The sequence below is a fragment of the Neovison vison genome, chromosome 11 (genome assembly GCF_020171115.1).
Source record: "Neovison vison isolate M4711 chromosome 11, ASM_NN_V1, whole genome shotgun sequence".
Classification (NCBI taxonomy): domain Eukaryota; kingdom Metazoa; phylum Chordata; class Mammalia; order Carnivora; family Mustelidae; genus Neogale; species Neogale vison.
Window position 1 is genome coordinate 53,128,104 of NC_058101.1, and position 16,393 is coordinate 53,144,496.

A 16,393-nucleotide genomic window follows, 5' to 3' on the forward strand; every position below is an offset into this window, starting at 1 on the left:
GTGGGCATATGGAACTGGTTACTTATTAAAAGGGTTTAGCACCGAAAAAGCAAAACCATGCTAAGGTGTCTTCAGGACTTAACATAGTTTCTTCCATGTAGCACGAATTAGATATATATTTTTTTGAGTGAATTTACTCAAGAATAGCACATCACAAGTTTTCCATAAATGATAAATAATAATAGTAGTAGTAATATCAGTAGTAGCAGTAGTGGTATAATTGAGTGCTACTATTACTAGAGGAAAAAAAGAAAAACAGATGGCCTCAACTCTCAAAAATGTGCTAGGTTACCATTACTCAAGCTGGGGACCATACCCATATTTCTGCTGCGTCTTTCTGTTTATGGTATCTGAATCACCAGCATTAACATTGTTTCTTTCTCGACTCTGCTCAGAAATCAAGCCTAATATTCAGCTATTCTCAGACCACCTATGATCTAAAGGTTCTAGGGAAATGAAAAGTAACTTTCCATTGCAAAAATGTTCAGTTTCTGCCTTGAATATATCCTAAAATAATAAATCTCTATGTTCTTCCTGATAAAAACGCATTTGAAAATTAGTAGCTGCAAGTATCAGAAGAGTCACAGGTGAATGCTTTGACCCTAAGTTTTGCCAGATCTTTTTTCTACTACATTTTCAAGTGCTTCATGGCATGTGTTGAATTATTGTATAGGTGTCACTAAATAGCAGCTTCAAACTACTGAGAGGTGAATAGTTTCCGTTTATTATCATAGTTCCAAATATTTTCTCCTGCATTCCCCGGTAAGCCTGGAGGAACTGCGTCCTGGTTCACAGATCACAAGGCCTGTGCTTGATAATCTAACGGAGATTTGATTTAAGTGAAATATTATTTTCTCTGTCAACTACTGAGACGAACAGGCAACCTTAAAACCAATGCTATAATAATCGTAAGAGGCAGATGATGCATTTTTCCAGGAGGGATTTGATTAGGTTTTGCTAGATAGTAAAGAATACTTTTGCTGGGGCATCTGGGTGACTCAGTTAGTTGGGCATCTGCCTTTGACTCAGGTCATGGTCTTGGGGTCCTAGGATTGAGCCCAGGGTAGGGATTCCTGCTTGGCAGGGAGTCTGTGTTTCCCTCTGTCCTCCCCCCTGCTTGTGCTCTCTCTCTCAAATAAATAAATAACCTTTAACAACATCAAAAAAGAGTACTTTTCTTCTTCATAGTTTTCTTTTACAGATTTTGTGGAATTGAGGAAAATATTTAATAATACACACTGATTAATGATTGCAAATATTTATGCTTTCATGGTTTACATTTTTGCATTCTAATGTGGAATATATAGTTCTAATGTCCCTCTTATTGGCCTTATGATTTAATATTTCCATCTGAAGAAATGCCCATGTTTAATTTAACCTATTAAAAACTAGAATAAAGAATATCTGTAACCAAAGATTACTACAAAAGTTCAGAGTTTGGACAGGGTCTTAGATACCATCCAAATCGACCACTCTTCCATCATCAAGTACCAGACATCTTTCCAGTGAAGAGGTTCTTCTCAAATCAAACCTCAAAATAATGTGAACTGAAGTTCTCTTTCTTTCAGTCCTGAATTCTAATCCAGATTTTTCTGTACTTCTATACTATAAATTCTACCTTTGCGAAGAATGGTTCTTTGGATTCTGCCATCCAGCTATTGACTATTTCAACATTCTCCCTTTTGGGTTCCTGATTCATCACTAACTCAAATTTACCCCACTCAACAAAAATTTGTACAAATTCTCTTCTTACATAGCACCATCAATTTCCTTCTTCCACATCAAATTTGTGTTGTTGTTTTTCAGATTTTATTTAATTTTTGAGAGAGGGAGAAAGTGTGAAAGAGAGAGAAGGAGGTAGAGAGAACACATGCACAAGCAGGAGTTGGGGGAGGGACAGAGAGAGAAGGAGGAGACTCCTCGTCAAGCAGGGAAGCCCAATGGGGGACTGGATCCCAGGATCCTGGGTTCATGACTTAAGTGGAAGGCAGACACTTAACTGAGTCACCCAGGTGCCCCTAAGTCTGTGTCTTTTTCATGCATGTCAAAATTTTAATCCTAATCCTAAAAGCTACTAGAATTTTATTCAGTAGGTATTTATAACATGTATGTATTTCTAGCTTCATGAGTTATAGCAAACATGTAGGAAATACATTCCCTGATATTGAGAAGGGCTTAATAAATCTTAGTATGTTCACTTAAAGAGATTCTAGACAGCTATTCAAAACAATACCTTAAAACAATAGTCCCTAAACTATGGCCCACCAGTCAGATATGGCCTATGACCTGTTTTTTTAAATGAACTTCTGTTGGAACATAGTTATTTCCATCTGTTTATGCATTATCTAAGGCTTCTTTTGCATCATAATGGCAGAGTTGTGTAGTTGCAACAGAGACCATATGGCCCACAAAGCCTAAAATATTTACTTTCTGACACTTGACTGACATTTTTCTGACTCCTGTGTTAGAAAAATCCCAATGGCATTTACTTAATAATTTTTATATGCATAAAATAGATATAATAGAAAAATACCCATGACATAATATTAAGATACCATGTAAGTTACAAAATGACCCAATTTTTTTTATCAATGAGATAAATCTGGTAAGATATACATCAAAATGCTTACAGTTTGGAAATTTGGTGGAAGTATAGGAAATATTTTTTCATATGCTATATTAGAGGATTTTGTTCATGTTTTTCTTTTATGTTAAATCTCTTAGGAAAGTATTTGCTGTTGGTAACAAAAAGCCTGATGATCAGTGGTTAAAAACATGAAAAAATTGTTCATTAAATGAAGATTTTATTCTTTTTTTTTTTTTTAAAGATTTTATTTATTTATTTGACAGGCAGAGATCACAAGTGGACAGAGAGGCAGGCAGAGAGAGAGGAGGAAGCAGGCTCCCTGCTGAGCAGAGAGCCCGATGTGGGGCTAGATCCCAGGACCCTGGGATCATGACCTGAGCTGAAGGCAGAGGCTTTAACCCACTGAGCCACCCAGGCGCCCTGAAGAGTTTATTCTTAATTCCAAAAGTCTTATCAGAGCTGAAGTGTGCTCCATACTTTTATAATAATCTTATTTTAGAGCATGATGAATATTCAGGTAAGATGAAAAAAAAAAACCCAAAAAACAAAACTTAAAGAATGGTTAAAGAGCACAAACATGCAGGATCCCCAAACATTTGCAGTTGTGTGTGAACATGGATTCTAGAGCCAGAATAACTCATCAAACGCATCTTAATTCTTATATTTGCATGCATCTTTGGGAAATTTGTTTATCTTTCATACCCATAAAATATCTGTACAATGAGGTAAGTAAAAGAATACCTTACAGAACTGTTTTGTGTATTGAACATGTTAATATCATTAGTGGGCTTAAAATGGTGCCCATTGTATAATAACAATGCAATAAATGTCAGACATTGTAAGTATTACCATTGCATAATGTGAAGAAAATAAACGAGGCAGTTAGCTTGAAAGTCTGGGCATGAGGAATACGTAATGTGAAACTATAAGCTAAAGTCATGTCCACATAGAAATCTCACTCTTTGATCTTGCTGTTGGCTTGGGTGAGAGGGGTGAGTTCCCTCTGACCACTCCTCAGAGGGAATAGGGATCTTCAGGTTTTTGACTTCATGCATATATTGTTTCCTTTGCCTGTATTACTTTTTGTTTAACAGTTCCTACCTAATTCCTAAAAATTCTTCACTTTTCAGAGCATTCTGATCTAGTCTCTTTTGCACCTCTCCCAACCTCCCTGCCCTCATTATTAGTCTGGTAGGGCTGGCATAACAGAGAACCATCTATGGACTGTGTCGTTTAAATAATAGAAATCTATTTAATCACAGGTCTGGAAGTCAGACTGTAAGATCAATGTGTTGGCAGTTTGGGTTTTTTGAGGTCCCCTTTCTTGGCTTGTAGAGCCCTCTGTCTCTTTTCTACCTCTTTATGTGGTCTTTTCTTTCTACATGCCTGTTCTAATCTTTTCTTCTTATAAGTACACTAGTCATATTGAACTGAGCCCATGGTAATGACCTCATTTTAACCAAATAACTCTTTATTTATTTTTTTAGGATTTTATTTATTTATTTTTCAGGGGGGAGGTATAAATGGAGGAGTGACATGCAGAGGGAGAAGGAGGCTCCCCACTGGGCAGGGAGCCTGATGTGGGACTAGATCCCAAGACCCTGGCATCATGACCTGAACTGAAAGCTTAACCAACTGAGTCACCCAGGCATCCCAACCAGTCACCTCTTTAAAGGCCTTTTCTCTGAATACAGTCTTATTCTGGCGGTTAGAACTTTCACATATGAATTTGGGGAGGATACACAATTCAACTCATCACTTCTTGTTTTTCTCTGTCATAGTATCCTATCCTTTTCTGCATAGCATTTATTATAATATAGAAATATGTTGGTACTTTTTTCATTTATTTGTTAAGAGTCAGTTTCCCAAGAGTGGCTGTTTTATCTATTGCATTAGCCCCAACACAATGCCTGGTATCAAGTGGGAGATCAAGAAATAAATGCTAAATGAATGAAGAATAAATGAATGAACTTCTATGAAACTTTTTTTTCCCTCTTTTTGGAACAACATACCTTATCAGCTGGTGAAGGTAAGAAACTTCTTTACCATAAGGTATATAATGTACTTTAAAAGTAGTTAAGTTAGAGATACACAAGATAGGGAATTTTACGTTACTTATTGTCAGTTCTTTTCAGTATTGGATTAGTTTAACCATATGGAAATATTATTTTTATTAATTAGAAAATGTTCAAATATAGGCGCTTTCATACTTGTAACTTATTTAGACAGAGGTTTTTCTCCTAGGTCATTTTGAAATAAGAACTATTCTTCTGTTTGGATCCAAAAGTTTCTATTGTTCACCTTTCAGGCATAGGAACCTTGGTTGGGTTAATGCTTTCACTTTGCCTAAAGAATTTCTTATGCTAAACTTCACCTTTCTTGGACAATTAGTCCCCTGGGCTCAGGTCTTTAGCATAGGCCCTGTTTGAGGATTTATCTACTGACAGCTCCCTATAGTAACTCAAACTCAATTATTCATCCTTTCTTCCCAAAGGCTGCTTTCTAGGATATATGAGGACCCAAGAGCACCCTTCTGCACCAATATTAAATCAGTCTCCATGGCTAGATGCATGGACTTCACTTTTTTACTTCAGGGTAAATTCTTTCCACCACACACCCTGAATTACCTCTCACTTCCCAATGTATTGAGTTACTTTTCATTATTTAAAACCATCTTCTTCCCTCTTTCTTCCTTTCCTACTTTATCTTTACGTCTCTCCTTTCCTTATTTCCCTCCTTCCTTGCTTGCTTTCTTGTTTTCTTCCTTCTTCACAGTACCATCATTGTCATGTGGTCTATGAACATAATAATAAATACTAAATAGTTATGGGCTTAAAGAAGTTGCACTGTGGTGAATGACACTGACATGTCAATAGTCATACTATATAGTGTAAACACTGCAGCAGTGCTCTGGACAGACATAGGAGCATGTCAAAAGGACATCAAACCAACCTTGTGGGTAAGGCTAAGGGGTCAGGAGGTTTCCCTAAGGCCATGGCCACTAAACTGAATGCCTAATTTTATTTTTATTTATAAACCAGAATATCCCCTGTCATAAGACATCCTTCATGTTATTCTTTATATATGGAATGCTCTTTTTACCCCTCTTTATCTAATTAGTGTTGGTCCATCAGATCTCAACTCAAGCATTATTACTTTTTCAGGGAGGATTTACCTTTCCAGATCAAATCAAAATAGTAGAAGGATGTATAGTTCTGTGCATGTCTTGCATGCTTAGCAGTTTAATTGTCCATTTGTTTGTCTAATTAATTGGTTAATATCTATCTTTCCAAGCAAACTGTGAGGTATTATGGCTATTTGATTATCTAAAATAATGCTTTGCACATCACAGAGACCAAATAACATTTGCAGACTTGGTAAATAAATTTAGAGGTAGAAGAAGAAATAGTTGAGAGTTGTGGTAGGCAGTGAGTTGAGTAGGGTTGTGGGTTGAGTAGGACATTCTAAGAAGAGAATACTGCTTCAGAGAGGGCCTGATGGTGAGAGGTACTGTGTCAGCAGTTAGCTGAAGCAAAGAAGCTGTGAAGGTAAGTGGGGATGAATAGAAAGTTGTATAAGTTTTTCAGACTTTTTCCCTACAGGCTTATGAGGACTTGTTTCAAGTCTTTACACGGGGGAGATGGATGATGAGATTTGTATTTTTGTAAACATCACTCCAGTTGCAGTGTGAACAATGCTTGGGAGGCAGCATACCTGAGCTGGTGAAACTCATTTGATGACTGTTGTAAAAATTCAAGTGAGAGAAATGTGTTTTCAGCTAGAGAGAGATATGTGACTTCAGTAAAAGAAGTAATAGGAATAAGTGGTTTGTTGAACATGATAAGAGTTAAGATGGAAGAAGAAGAAAACAACCATCTTAGGGTGTTAATTTGAGCTTCATAGACATAATGATGAAATTCAGTAGGATAGAAATTTCAGGGAATTGAGCAGTATTGGAAAGTAGGTGAGTTTAGTCTTGAATATGCAAAGTTGACTTGTTGGCCACCCAAGTGAAGTCACCCAGCAGGCAATTAGAAGTATATATCTGGCGTTAAGGAAAGAGAGAGAAATTTATGTTATAGGTGATTTTCTTTTTGAGGAACAATCTAAGACAAGGATTTGGATGCAAATGATATCTTATGAAGTGGGAAAAGTCAAACATGGAGGGGGAAGAAATGCAGGAGATTTATTTCAGATGAAGTGCTAGACTCTACCTAAGTCCTCTGTAGGGATCTTAACAGAATAAATTATACCTTAAATTCATCCCATTGGCGGTAAAAGAGATGGTTTCATACTCAGGAGTGCAGAGAAAAGGAAATGGAAAATTTCTAAGTACTTCTGCTTCTGTGTATGGGTGAGGCAAATTGAGGGACCAGGGATCTAGGTGGGGCACTAGTAGTATTTATTACTGTGTAGTTATATATTTTGGGGTCAGGACTTCTCAGAGACTTCTCACAGTTGATATTCAGAGTGAGATGAGAATAAGGCTTAGGGAGAGGAGATGTAGTGGAGTCAATGAAGACTGAGAAGGATTGTCTGTAAGACAGCAGGATAAGCAAGAGATTGTGGTTCAAAAAGCCAAAAGAAGCAGACATTCTTATGGTCTTAGGAACCTGATGATCACAAGCAATAGTTCACTTCTTATTTTCTCCCAAGAATTCTAAGCAATTAGGAGCACTGCAAAATTGGGTGCCTTATTTATATTTTGTTATTTCAGGATTCCCAAAATGGTTTTAAAAATGGGGTCTCTTGAGGATGTTCAGTATGAGTAAATAGTGTGCAATGGTGCTAGGCTGAGACAATAGCTGCTGTGGCTCCAGTTTTAGCTTTATTACTAGGTACTTTTTAAATTAAATAATTATTGGGGGCGCCTGGGTGGCTCAGTGGTTTAAGCCTCTGCCTTCAGCTCAGGTCATGATCTCAGGGTCCTGGGATCGAGCCCCACATCGGGCTCTCTGCTCAGCGGGGACCCTGCTTCTCCCCCTCTCTCTCTGCCTGCCTTCTGCCTACTTGTGATCTCTGTCTATCAAATAAATAAATAAAAATCTTTAAAAAAATAAAAAAATAAATTAAATAATTATTATTTTTATAATTATAAGTTTTATAATTATAATAATATATAATAATTATAAATTATTATATAATTATTAAATTCAATTAAATAATTATTAAATTAAATAATTACTCTGTAGACCTCTCTCAGCAGTAGTAGAGAAAGATACCAGAGGATTGCCTGGGTGGCTTAGTTGGTTGTGTGTCTAACTCTCGGTTTTGGCTCAGGTCATGATCTCTGGGTTTGGAGATTGAGCCCTGCATCAGGCTTCCTGTTTAACAGGGAGTCTGCTTGAGAGTCAATCTCTCTCTCTCTCTTTTCTCTCCCTCCCTCTCTCTCTCTCTGTGCTCCTCTCTGGGCTTGTGTGGGCTCTCGCTCGCTCTCTCTCTCTGAAATAAATAAATCAAGAAAGAAAGAAAGAGAGAGAGAAACCAGAGAGAGCAAGACACACTAATTGAGAAATTACATGTGTGGGCATAGAGAAGTCGTGTTCCCAAAGAAAAGTTTTCAGAGGCCCTAGAATCTCTAGCTGCACTTATTAGTTAGGGTCTTTAACTACATATAACTGGTCTGTAAAGACTGTGAGGTAATAATTTATTGTACACACAGATACCAACGCAAAGTTACAAGACACACAAAGAAATATGGAAACATGTTTCAAACAAAGGAACAAAATATAACTACAGAAACCAATCCTAAATAAAAAGAGCCATATGGATTACCTGACAAATCAAAATACTCATAAACATGCTTTATGAGCACAAGAAAATAATAAATGAACAGAATGAGAATATCAGTAGAGAAATAAAAAATTTAAAAAATAGCCTAATAGAAATTTGAGGGCTGAAAAATAACTAACTAAACTAAAAAATTAACTAGAGAGGTACAACAACAGGTTTGATAAAGCAGAAGAATTAAGTCAACTTGAAGACAAGTAATTTATATTGTCCAAATAGTGGAACAAAAAGAAAAAAAGAATGAAAAAGAGTACAGAAAGCATAAGAAACTTAATGGATGCCATCACTAAAGCAATATACCCATAATGGTATTCTTAGAAGAAGAGAGGGAGAAAGGCACAGAACAGAAAACTTATTTAAAGAAATAATAGGTTCTCAAACCTGGGAGGAAAAGTGGACTTTCAGATTCAAGAAGCCCAAAGGACTCCATACTGACATGTATTAAAATCAAATTGTTAAATCTCAAAAACAAAAAGAGAATTTTGAAAGCAGGAAAAAAAAAAAAAAAAGACTCCTCATTTACAAAGGTATCCCCGTAGGACAATTGGTGTATTTCTCATCAGAAGTCTTTTTTTTTTTAAATTAATTATTTATTTGAAAGAGAGAGAGAGAGGGTGCATGAGAGGGGAGTAGGGTCAGAGGGAGAAGCAGATTCCCCATGGAGCTGGGAGCCCCATGCAAGACTCAATTCTGGGACTCCAGGATCATGACCTGAGCCAAAAACAGTTGCATAACCAACTGAGCCACCTGGGTGCCCTCTCAGCAGAATTCTTGCAGGACAAAAAAAAAAAAATGGAAATGTTATATTCCAAGAGCTGAAATAAAAATATTGCCACCCTAAGTACTTTATCTGGTAAAACTATCCTTCAAAAATGAAATACTTGCCCAGACAAACAAAACAAAAACAAAACAAAACCCAAGGGAATTCATCACCATTAGACCTTCCTTACAAGAAATGCTAAAGGAAAGTTTTAACATTGAAATAGAAGGATACTAAAAGCTAACATGGAAGCGTATGAAAGTATAAAACTCACTGGTAAAGGTAAATATCACTGGTAAAGGTAAATATATATATATTTACCTTTACCAGTGATATTTATACTTTATATACTTATACTTTATACTTTTTATTTTTTAATATACTTTATATATATACTTTTATATATATAATATATATATACTTTAATATATATACTTTATATATATGTAAAGTATATAAAGTTTTATACTTTATATACTTATATATACACACACACACAAACAAATACAGAATATGGTAGTGATACTGTAATGGCAGTACATAAGAAACTTTCAATTCTGGTATGGAAATTATAAACAAAAGGATAAAAATAACTATATTTAAAATATGCTAATGTATACATGATATAAAAAGATGTAATTTATGACATCAATAATATAAAATGTGTGTTGAAGAAGTAAATGTGTAGAATTTTTGTATGTAATTAAGTTGTTATTAGTTTAAAATGGAAAATTTAACCCTGATACTAAAGCCAGAAAAATATATAAATACAATATATGTTAATAAATTAAAAATAAGCATAATAATAAATGCCCAAGATGTTAAAAAAAAGAGAAAGAAATGTATGGGCCATACTAATATGTGTATCTATGTTTATTATTGATATACATGGATGAAAAAATACTCAAAAGAATGCCATTGTGTTTAACAAAATGAATGATAAAATTCACATGATCAGTAGATGCAGAAAAAAGCATTTGACAAAATTCAACACCCTTTCATAGTAAAAATATCTAACCAACTGGGAATAGAAGAAACATACCTCAACCTAATAAAGGCCATATATAAAAATCCCCCAGTTAACATCATGTTCAATGCTGAAAAATTAAAAACCTTTCCTCTAAAATCAGAAATAAGATAGTATGCTCACTCTCACCACTTCTATTCAATACAATACTGGAATTCTTAGCCAGGGCAAGTAGGATAAAGAAGAGGAAAAAGACTTCCAAGATAGAAAGGAAGAGGTAAAATTATCTTTGTCCACAAATGATATGTATATGTATAAACATTCAACTACCCCCCCACACACAAACCCCTCTGCAAAGTTGTAGGACACAAAATCAACACAAAAACTCAACTGCATTTTTATACACTAACAACTATCAATTCAAAAAGGAAATGAAGAAAACAGTCGTATTTACAATAGCATCATAAAGATTAAAATATTTAGGAACAAACTTAACTAAGAAGACAAAAGACTTACACATGAAATCTATAAAATATTGCCCAAAGAAATTAAAGAAGACATAAATAAAAAGATATCCTATGTTCATGAGTTGAAAGGCTTAATAATGTTAAAATGTCTATACTACTCAAAGCAATCTATAGATTCATTGTGATCCCTTTCGAAATCCCAATGACATTTTTTTTAAAGAAATAGAAAAAAATCCTAAAATTCATATGGAATTGTAAGGGACCCGAATAGCAAAAACAATCTTGGGAAAGAGGAACAAAGCTAGGGATCTCATAATACCTTATTTCAAAATATATTACAGTGTTACAGTAATCAAAATAATATTACTGGAATAAAGAGAAACATACAAACCAATTAAACAGAATAGAGAGCCCATAAATGTTCAACTGGTTTTGCCAAGACTGTACAATGGAGAAAAGAGTCTTGAAAAAATGATGTTGGAAAACTGTAATTCCACATGCAAAAGAATGAAACTGGACCCTTATACTACACACAAAAATCAGTACAAGAAGGAAATTTAGGTAAAAATCCTTACAGCACTGGTCTGCCCATGATAAAATAAAATAAATTATCTAAGCACAGACAAGAGCAAACATAGGCAAACAAGACTGCATGAAACTAAGACTGCAGCAAAGGAAACAATCAAATGAGTGAAAAGGGAACCAGCAGAACTGGAAAAAATATTTTTGTATTGGATTAAGGATTAACATACAAAAAAATAAGGAACTTTTACAACTCAATAACAACAAAACAAAACAAAACAGAAAATCCCCTCAAACCTCTAAATAACATGATCAAAAATTAGGCAAAGGACATGAATAAACATTTTCCAAAATAAACACACAAATGATAGACATGTATATGAAAAGATACTCAAAATCACTAATCATTAAGAAAAGGTAGATCAAAGGGCACCTGGGTGGCTCAGTGGGTTAAAGCCTCTGCCTTCAGCTCAGGTCATGATCCCAGGGTTCTGGGATGGAGCCCCACATCAGGGTCTTTGCTCAGTGGGGAGCCTGCTTCCTGCTCTCTCTCTCTGCCTGCTTCTCCGCCTACTTGTGATTCCTGTCAGTCAAATAAATAAATAAAATCTTAAAAAAAAAAGAAAAGGTAGATCAGAACCAAAATGGGAAGTATTAATTCACATCTGTTTTGGTTGGTCATTATTAAAAAAAAAGAAAGTAACAATTACAAGTGTTGTTGAAGGTGTACAGAAATTGGAACCCTAGTGTTCTTTGGTAGAATTGTAAAATGATGCAACCACATGAAAACCAGAATAGAAATTTCTAGAAAAACTAAAAATAAAACTACCATATAATCCAGGGGCTCCAGGGTGGCTCAGTCAATTAAGCATCTGACTCTTGATTCCAGCTCAGGACATGATCTCAGGATTGTGGGATCAAACACCACATTTGGATCCATGCTCAGCAGGGAATCTACTCAAGATTCTCTCCCTGTGCCCCTTTCCCCCCCTACCCCCACTCTCATGCTCTCTCTCTCTCTCTCTCTTCCTCTCTCTAAGACAAATAGATAAATCTAAAACACAAAACAAAACAACAACAAACAAACAAACAAACACCTGCCATACAATCCAGCCATCTGACTTCTAAGTATTAATACAAGAGAATTGAACATCTGGACCTAGAGGAGATATTGCAATCCCATGTTCATTGTAGCATTATTCAAAATAGCCAAGAAGTGGAAACAACCTACACATGCATCAGTAATTGAATGGGTAAAGAAAAGGTGGTAAATACTTACAAGGGAATATTATGCAGCTGTAAAAAAGAAAATCCCATCACATGCTGCAACATGATAAATCTTGAGGATTTATCTATTCTGTTTAATTGGTTTATATGACATAAGGCTAAGTGAAATAAGCCAATGGCAGAAGGACAAACACTGCATGATTCTACATAAATGTATTTAAGTTAGTCAAATTTATAAAAAAACAGAAAGTAGAAGGATGGTTTCCAGGGACTGAGGAGAGAGTGAAATGGGGAGATTCTTTTCAGTGGGTTTATTTTCTGTCATGCAAGATGGAAAAATTATTGAGAAATGCTGTTCTACATTGTGTTTATAGTTAACGTTGTACTTAAAAGTGTGTTGTTAACAAATGGTGTTCAGAAAATTGGACAACCACATGCAGAAAAATGAAACTGGGCCATTTCACACACAAAAATAGACTCAAAATGGATGAAGGACATCAATGTGAGACAGGAAATCATCAAAATCCTTGAGGAGAACACAGGCAGCAACGTCTTCTACCTCAGCTGCAGCAACTTCTTCCTAGAAACATTGCCAAAGGGGAGCAAGGGCAAAAATGAGCCATTGGGACTTCATCAACATCAAAAACTTTTGCACAGCAAAGGAAACAGTCAACAAAATGAAAAGACAACTGAAAGAATGGGAGAAGATATTTGCAAATGACTTATCAGATAAAGGGCTAGTATTCAAAATCATAAAGAACTTGTCAAACTCAACACCCAAAGAACAAATAACCCAATCGAGAAATGGGCAGAGGATATGAGCAGATATTTCTGCAAAGGAGACTCCAGATGGCCAATAGACACATGAAAAAGTGCTCCACATCACTCGGCATCAGGAAAATGCAAATCAAAACCACAATGAGATACCACCTCATACCAGTCAGAATGGCTGAAATTGACAAGTCAGGAAATGACAGACCCTAGCGAGAATATGGAGAAAGTGAACTCTCCTACACTGTTGATGGGAATGCAAGCTGGTGCAACCATTCTAGAAAACAGCATGGACGTTCCTCAAGAAGTTGAAAATAGGGGGCACCTGGGTGGCTCAGTGGGTTAAAGCCTCTGCTTTCAGCTCAGGTCATGGTCCCAGGGTCCTGGGATCGAGCCCTGCATCGGGCTCTCCGCTCAGCGGGGAGCCTGCTTCCCTCTCTCTCTATCTGCCTCTCTGCCTATTTGTGATCTCTGTCTGTCAAATAAATAAAATATTTAAAAAAAAAAAAAAGAAAAAAAAGAAGTTGAAAATAGAGCTACTCTATGTTCCATCAATTGCACTACTGCTTATTTACCCTAAAGATAAAAACACAGTGATCTGAAGGGGCACGTGCACCTGAATGTTTATAGCAGCAAAGTCCACAATAGCCAAGCTATGGAAAGAACCTAGATGTCCATTAACAGATGAATGGATAAATAAGATGTGATATATATATGGAATGCTAAGCAGCCATCAAAAGAAATGAAATCTTACCATTTGCAGGGATGTGGATGGAACTAGAGGGTATTATGCTGAGCGAAATAAGTCAATTAGAGAAAGACAATTATCATATGATCTCCCTGATATGAAGAATTTGAGAGGTGATGTGGGGGATTTGGGGGGTAGGGAAGGAAAAAAATGAAACAAGGTGGGACCAGGAGGGAGACAAAGCATAAGAGGCTCTTAATCTTACAAAACAAACTGAGGTCGCTGGGGGTAGGGAGGTAGGGAGAGGGTGGTTGGGTTATGGACACTGGGGAAGGCATGTGCTGTGGTGAGTTCTATGAAGTGTGTAAACCTGGTGATTCACAGACCTGTACCCCTGGGGCTAATAATACATTATAAGTTAATAAAAAATTTTTTAAAAATTTAAAAGTGTGTTGTTAAGAGGTTAAAGAGAAAGAGCTGATTTAGGTGGGAAATATACTTTCTTCCTTACTACACAGAATGCTGATAGGATTATTTGAACCCTTTTATCCACAAGGTACCCCTTGGGAAAGCAGCTTCATCTCCTTTATTTTCTTGAACCCTGTTACATCTTCAGGTTTCTGTGCAGTTTCATGAAAAGGCATTCCAAATCTTCTCAGGTGACCCACATAACCAGAGCTGGATTCTTGGCGATTGTGAGACACTAATGTAGGTTTCAGTTCATCTTCATGGATTTTTCAGCTTATCCTCATGCATTCTAGTTTGTTTTTGCTGGTCCCCACTTCACATCCATCTTTCCTGACTGTGAGCCCTGTTGATACCTACAGTCCACCTACACATTCACAGGGCAACAGACTTCTATGTACTACTTTAAGGAGCTCCCACAATCATACAATGTCTAATTCCCATAAGAAATCTTGTTCCAGGGTGCCTGGGTGGCTCAGGTCATGGTCTCAGAGTCCTGGGACTGAGGCCTGCATCAGGCTCTCTGTTCAGCAGGGAGCCTGCTTCCTCCTCTCTCTGCCTGCCTCTCTGCCTACTTGTGATCTCTCTCTCTCTCTCTCTGTCAAATAAATGAATGAAATCTTAAAAAAAAATCTTGTTACATCACTTATTTTGGTTTAGAGACTCTAATAAAACCCTATTCATTGCACAATGACAGAATGGATCAAACGTGAACAATAAGGTGAATGTGAATATGGAATTTAGTGCAGAGGTTCACAGAAAAAGATAAAGGGATCCTGGATCTTAGGACTCTGTGGAGCTGTAATATCAACCTTGATCTGCTTACCACTGGACTTCATTTACACCATATAATAAATTATTGTTATTTGAGTTTTTTTGAAGATTTTATTTATTTATTTGAGAGAGAGAGAGAGAGTGCACATTCATGCAGGGGAAGGGAGGGACAGGGGAAAGGGAGAAGCAGACTCTGCTGAGCAGGGAGCTTGACCTACTGGGCTGAATCCCTGGACCCCAGGATCATGACCTGAGCCAAAGGCAGCTGCTTAACTAATGGAGCCATCCAACTACCCCAATTTGAAGTTTTTGTTATGTACTGAACTGATATCTAAGTGGTGGATGCTAACTTAAATTATTCATTGGTGGTATTTGCTTGAAGTCCTAAGGATAAAATAAAAAAAATTGATAAGGATTTTCCAAGAATTCAGAGGCTTGCATTGGTTTATAGGCTAAGTATGTTACTATCAATTGATTTAACTTGTCAGCCAGATTCAGTAGGTGGGAAAGTGAAGGCAACTTTGCCTAGTCTGTGCCCTTCTTCCCCTTGTGGATGTTGAAATCAGTTCTACAAAGAACCAATGCAAATCCTATACTCCTCCTGCTCTCTTAATTGTTCAGTGGTTTCTCTTAACCTGTTCATGGGGATACAGCTAATATATGCCTTGATTATCCCCAAATCTAATGAAACCAGGCTTGAATACCCTTTTTGTTTTTGTTCTCAAGCTGTTGGATATGGAATAGCTTAAAAATTCCTGAACCTTAATGTCTAGTGAGTCAGGATTTAAATAATAACATCCCTATATCATAAAATAAAATATCTTTTGAGATATTTTATTTTTAACGATTTTATTTATTTACTTGCGAAAGAGTGAGTGAGTGAGAGAGGGAGAGAGCATAAGCTAGGGGAGAGACAGAGGGAGAGAGAGAAGCAGACTCCCCACTGAGCAGGGAGCCCAATGTGGGACTCAATCCCAGGACCCTGAAATCATGACCTGAGCCAAAGGCAGATTCTTAGCCAACTGAGCCACCCAAGTGCCCCATCTTTTGAGATATTCTTTATCAAATTCAAAGAATGAAAGTGATAGTATTTGGGGAGCATAAAAGATTTGCCTGTGTGTTAGAATTTTAGGTGAAAGGATATTAAGCTGCCAATTCTAGAAAACTTTTCAAATTTCTTATTCTTCTATTTCTAGTTCCTTTGATGTGTTTGAGAAGTGAATGTATTAGATATTTCAGTAGTGCCAGTGGGCTTGTATCCTGGTTTATTTACTATTCATGTAATCTTGGACAAGAAGTATAATCTCTCTTAGCACCATCCTCTACAAGATGAGGATAATACAGCTATATAGACTTATTGTGAGGATTAAGTAAG